We start from the raw sequence: 6631 nt of genomic DNA, 5'->3' as shown, positions 1-6631 counted from the left end.
CCAAGCAAGCAGCCCTCTTCAGGGAAGGCAAGTCTCAGGAGACTTGTGCCCTTATAGAAAGCATGATTCGCCAGGGTATGGAGGCTCCACTTTTTATTGCAATAAATTTCTCAGACGTTTGAAATGTTCACAAAAATTCCCTTAAAAAGACTCATGAAATATATTGTCAGCTCATCCTGGGGCATCTCCATTAGCATAGTTCCACTCATACCTTGGACGATGAAACCCTACAATCTTAGGGGACTGGTGGAAATACCGAGGAAAGGAAACGTGTCAACAAACTGTTTAAATTTGTAGATCTTCCGAATAAAAAAACAAGGTTTTAGGTGTGAGGGTTTAATGCACTTTTAATTGTTTCGGCCTGCCCCTTTGTATTGGCCTTGGTTTCGCAAATGTAGCCAATTCACATATGCTGAGGGAAAACTAAGAGTCGACCTCCATTCTTGCATCCGTTGTTGGTCTGGTTTGGCTCTGTGTATGCGCTCTTCCTTCGCTTGTTTCTTGTAGTGGTTTGTTTGCTGGTCCACGGAGGCTTCAGGTCGACTTTCAATCTACAATTTTTTCACTTATTCTTTGCTACCTGGTTTATGCTTCATTTTTGTTTTGCTCGTGGTGGTTTTTGATGTTGGTTTTGGTGTTGACCTGGCTCTGTGTATCCACAGGTTCTTCCCTTGCTACTTCTTTGAGCGGCTCAGCAAACGCTACTTCAGGTAATTTTTTGTTCTGGTTACATTTATGTATCTCATTTTTGTGATTCTAACCCTCTAGCCCCTTGGTGAGCAGGTAAACTTTACCAATGGAATTCTCACTGGGAGAAACCCTCTAGCTAAAGACTCGGTTCTCATCCTTTGACTCGAAGACGGGATTTTTCCAGGTAAACCCTTATTCTTACCTTCTTTTATTTGCTCTCTATCACCTTATTTTACTTGCCTTTCCAGTTTTTTTTACTACCCATCTTGTTTTCGTTGTGATGTGCAGGTCGTACCTGGAGAATTTTGCTCCATGGCCTCGTTCTTGGGAATCTTTGCAACTTGGGAAAATAGGGTAGGATCCCTCCATGATTGTCTTGTTGTTTTTGCTTGCTTTATCCTTAGTCAAGCATAAACCCTTGGGGTTTCTTTTTCCCAGTTATGTTTTGTATGGTTTCATGGGTTTCAAACCCTCACTATAAGACTGGCCTTGGCCCGCAAAACGTTGTTTTTGGCACTTGCGGGTTTCGAAACCTTCTACTGTTTTGGTTTCATAAATGTGTATTGAACTGTTAAATTTTGAAATGTAACAAATGCACAGGTGTGCTTGAATATTGAATGTAAATGTACCTGGGGTTTTTTTTTGAGAAAGAATGTGATATCTTTGGCTTTTCCTTTGTCTGGTTCCTGGTCTAAAATGCCTTCATTCACGAGATTTCTATCGATGTCATTCAGCCTCTTAATGAAATACTTCACTATTTTGCTTTAAAACAATATTTGAAATACTAATGCACAGGAAAAAAAAGAAATTGTCTTTCTTTCTTTATGACAGAGACTTTAGATTCATTTCCTTTCACATACACTCAAGAAAACAAATCAATTTCTGTATTCTTTCTTCTCTCTAGATGGCAGACCCTCACAGTGGGGACCTGGTTTTGCTTTTATGCCTTACCAGTAGTCCCTTACAGTTGAGAAACTGTTCTTCAGTTACCTTACAGTTATCTAACAGTTTCTTTAAACATACTCTTGATTAATCCTATTTTACTTGCTTGCTTAATTTTTAAAGGACAATGGCTGTATCAACCTTAATTTAAGTAAAACAAAAATAAAACAAAATTCGTAATTTTTTTCTTCCTTTCTAGCAAAAAGTAAAAAACCATTTCCAGTTGTCGCCTTTTCAGTCGGATGTGCATCAGGGAGATTCCATCATAATTAGAGACAGGAAGGTATCATCCCCATCGAGGTTTCTTAGGTCTCTCTACTCAGTATTTCTACTGGTATATTTTTTATGGTAGTATATCTAGTGTATTTGCATATATCTATATAAATTTGTATTGGAAATCAGGTACAATTCTTCTCTTGCCTCCTTCTCGTATGCATTATAAATCATAACCATATCAGGAAAGAGTAACCGAAGTAGTAACCATGATAGGAAGATACACCATAAGGAGCAGGAGCTGTAGGATATGGTCTCTTCACAATCGCCAAAGTAACCGTAACTGAAATCGCAATAGCAAGCCATCGAGCTTAAAGAAGACCTAAAATCATTTCGCATGGGACTCCTAGGAACAAATAATCTTGTTTTCTATTCAATGAAGGGTGTTGATTTGAGGACCTGTGCACTCTTGGGTCTTGGAATGAAAGACAACCCTTGACCTTGATGGAATAACTACTTGATAGCAAGACTTTCTCACAACACCAAAAATCAGTTAAGCAGGGACTTGTTGCTACAAACCCCCTCTTCTTTCATAAATCAAACCAAAATTTATTTAAAATTAATTTAAGAATGTTACATATTTTGTTTTACACAATCCAAGCTTTTCTAAAGAAATTGAATTAATAAAATAAAAGGCCATTCTAAGTATTGAACTTGGCATCTCTCCATATTTGCACCAACCTTCTTTCATATTTTATATCAAAATCTAAAATTAATAATTTAGAAGGGTTATAGATTTTGTTTCACTAAAATTCTTTTATCTTAAAAGAAATTGAATTAATAAAATAAAAATGCATTTAAAAAATTGAAATATGAACCAAGGGTTAAAAACATTTTAAAATTTGCATGCCAGTAATGATGGTTACCTAATTTTTTAAAGTGTCAATTTGATAGTTGACTTAAAATTTACCATATATATATATATATATAAGCAATTTCAAAGAAATCTATGGAAAACAAAAAACGTTAGTGATATTTTTGCCTAAGACTCCAAAATAAGTATTGCACTAGGCAACACCCACAATACGAAGACTTTAACATGAGACTTTAAGATAAGCATGGACTCATCCACAGTGGATATTTGGACTTGTTAGAAAAAACTAGTCTATGTCTTCACTCACTCCATGTTATCCTACATTATACACACTTAAGCATAAAACATGAACATCGAAGCTTGAAATTTAAAGTTGGGACTCACACTACATGTCCACACCCATGGGGCATTGGTATTCTATATAAAACACAAACTCACTTTTCGTGTTTATGTGGGTGAAATAGTTGTTTTTGGTTTGATTTTGAGAGTTTTATGTAGTATTTTTAGTGGTTGTACACTTGTGCTACTTTGTGGTTGATTCTTGCTTATGTAGGTGAAATAGTTATTTTTCATTTTGATTTTGAGAGTTTTATGTAGTATTTTTAGTGTTGGTACACTTGTGCTACTTTGTGGTTGGATATGGAAATAGAGAATGCGTGGTTATCAAGGTTATGATGCTTTCAATATATTCACACTTGAATCTAAACACAATTAGATTTGTGCCTTTAAGGCATTAGCATGTCATTTGAAAATCTCTATTCTATTTCTTTGTCAAGATATTCAGAATTTCTTCAAAATCCATGCATACATATTATTATTGCTTGAAATATTAGAATTCTCTCAAATTCTTATTTAAAATTGATTTCAAACATGTTTTATTATTTTTAAGGTTCTCCTTAGGTCTACCCATCAAATTGGAAGCTAAGATCAATTGTTCCTCTTCAAAATACATTATAATTAATGGGTTTGACCAAGCTACTTGAAAATTTTTCAACAATGATTTACCATAATTTGTAAAATCTTTGAAATTACTTAAATTGTGACTATATAAAATTGCGCCAAATCATTAGTTAGTTTGACATTAAGAATGAACAAATTGAGTATAAGTGATTTTGATCTTCTTAAAGTAATATAAAACATATATATCTATATTATTACTTGGTTTAAATTGAATATACACAATCTTTTTAAAATAACATAAAACATATTCATCTATAATATTACTTAATTTAAGCTTATTCTATAATCCAATCAGATTTAAAAAAAAAACTAAAAACACAACATTTATATTAACAAAATATATATATATATATATAAAATTAACAAAAACTCCTAATACATAACTAAAATAAAAATCAAATGTCAGCGGTTTTAAAATAAAACCCGTTGAAATATGATCGAGACCTTTACACCAATCTTATTTCATAATTCACATCTAGCAGAGCTAGAGATCTCGTTTTACACAAACTAATATTCTTTAAAAAATTGACAGAGTTACATATCTCGTTTCACACAAACCAGGCTTCTTTAAGGAAATTGGGAGAGCTACAAAGCTTGTTTCACAGAAAAAGGCTCTTTAAAGAAATTGAATTAATGAAGCAAAGAGATTTAAAGAAATTTAATTAATGAAGCAAAGAGGATTAATGAAACAAAGAGGCGTTCCGAGTACTGAACTCGGGACCTCTCGCATCAAAATTTCTTAAAACACATTTAGCGAAAGCATAGATCTCGTTGCACACATGCCAAGCTTCTTTAAAGAAATTGACAGAGCTACGGATCTCGTTTCACAAAAAACATGCTTCTATAAAGAAACTGACAGTTAGGAGAGCTACAAACCTTGTTTCACAAAGACAAGGCTTCTCTAAAGAAATTGAGAGAGCTACAGATCTTCACACAAACCAGGTCTGTTTAAAGAGATTGACAGTTAGGAGAACTATAGACCTTGTTTCACAAACTCAAGGATTCTTTAAAGAAACTGACTGTCAGGAGAGCTACAAACTTTTTTTGTGAGCTACAGATCTTCACACAAACCAGATCTCTTTAAAGAGATTGACAGTTGGGAGAGCTACAAACCTTGTTTCACAAACTCAAGGATTCTTTAAAGAAACTGACGGTCAAGGGAGCTACAAACTTTCTTTCGCAAAAGCATGGCTTCTTTAAAGAAATTGAAGAGACAAGGCTTTTTTAAAGAAATTGAGAGAGCTACAGATCTTCATACAAACTTTCTTTCCCAAAAGCATGGCTTCTTTAAAGAAATTAAAGAGACAAGGCTTCTTTAAAGAAATTGAGAGAACTACAGATCTTCACACAAACCAGGTCTCTTTAAAAAGATTGACAGTTGGGAGAACTGCAAACCTTGTTTCCCAAACTCAAGGATTCTTTAAAGAAACTGACAGTCAGGGGAGTTACAAATTTTCTTTCACAAAAGCATGGCTTCTTTAAAGAAATTGAATAAAGCAAGGCTTCTTTGAAGCCTCTAAATCTGTGAAGCACAGGGGCATTCCGAGAATTGAACTCGGGACCTCTCGCACCCTAAGCGAGAATTATACCACTAGACCAAATGCCCTCGAACATTTCATAGTTCTCTGAAAGAGAACACCAGTGCAATTATACCTGGCACGCAAGCCATTCCAGGAATCCAAACTGCCTGACCATAACACATCCAAGATCTAAAATGCAGAATCCCTGAACTGTATTTTTCAAGAGAGCTTTCAGAAACTTCGTACAACTTTTGTTCTGAAACAGTTTCAAAGTTAGAGATCCCTTCAATTTTGGAATATTAACGCTGACAATGATATTAGAATATTAACGCTAGAAACGAATATTAATGCTGAAAATGATATATCTATGCAACATTCAGAGAACATTGGTAATATCAACGCTCCAATGATAACGCAGCTCCAAAGTTTTAATTATAGCCATATCAACGCAGCTCCAATGCAATTACAATTATACGTTGTCCCAATACAATGATATGTTGTTCCAACCCTAATAAAGAATGCAATGGCATATCAAAAGTTTCAAAATATAATTAATTGGCACCAATATAAGTGATAATGCATGCCAATCAATAGTTTGGAAACATCACCAATGCAATTAACCTTTAATGTTGCTTCAATGTAAGACCATTAACACTACTAATATAAGTAACCCTTCAACATTGGAAATGTATTAACATGGCCCTTTAAAAGTAGAATGTCTTGCTTTAATGCTAGGATGTATTAATGGTGAATGTATAAGGCCACCAAGCATATTGATGACCGGAATATATTAACGTTGGAATGGAATTGACAACACATATCTTAATGATGGAATTGAAATTAACAACACATATATTAATGTTGGAATTGAAATTAACACTGCCATGGCCTAAATTAGGGCACGAAACCCTAATATTTCAATGCACTATAAACCATGACATATTTGTCATTATTTCAATGCACTATAAACCACGACATAAATTGGTTTTGTGGAGTGGCATAAAATTCTAGATGGTATAATGATTGCACATGAAACCATCAACTCTTTAAGGTGTTTGATAAACTCAATTGGAGCTATCTCTTTAGTGTTCTCTGTGCCTTTGGCTTCAACCATGACTAGATCTATTGGATTAAGAGCCTTGTCTCTCGAGCCTTCTTCTCTACTTTTCTCAACGGATCACGTACTACACCCTTTTTGAGCTTCTCATGGTATTCGACAAGGAGATCCAATGTCACCTTTTCTGTTTATTATAGCAGTGGACGGTCTTGATTGGGAATTCAAAGCAGCAATTGAAGATAAAAAAATAAAAGGTCTACATCTATTTAGTGATGATCTGCCTATATTGCACCAAATTTTTTTAGATGATACCTTGTGTACGGGTGTTCTAAATATTCAATAATTCAAAGGATTTTCTCAAATTCTAGAGGACTT

The 6631-nt window shown here is 34.3% G+C and overlaps 1 non-coding gene across 1 annotated transcript; it reads right to left on the bottom strand.

The window, feature by feature from the left end:
• Positions 1–5213: 5213 nt before the first annotated feature.
• Positions 5214–5285, bottom strand: TRNAP-AGG (transfer RNA proline (anticodon AGG)). Its single transcript has one exon. It is a non-coding gene; the product is annotated as a tRNA-Pro (tRNA).
• Positions 5286–6631: the final 1346 nt, after the last annotated feature.

Source organism: Pinus tabuliformis, chromosome 8, assembly GCF_031772625.1.
Source record: "Pinus tabuliformis cultivar Carrire ecotype Pingquan chromosome 8, CPIR1, whole genome shotgun sequence".
NCBI classification, from domain to species: domain Eukaryota; kingdom Viridiplantae; phylum Streptophyta; class Pinopsida; order Pinales; family Pinaceae; genus Pinus; species Pinus tabuliformis.
Note: the sequence above shows the minus strand (reverse complement) of the source record. Positions and strands in the feature narration are given on the sequence as shown.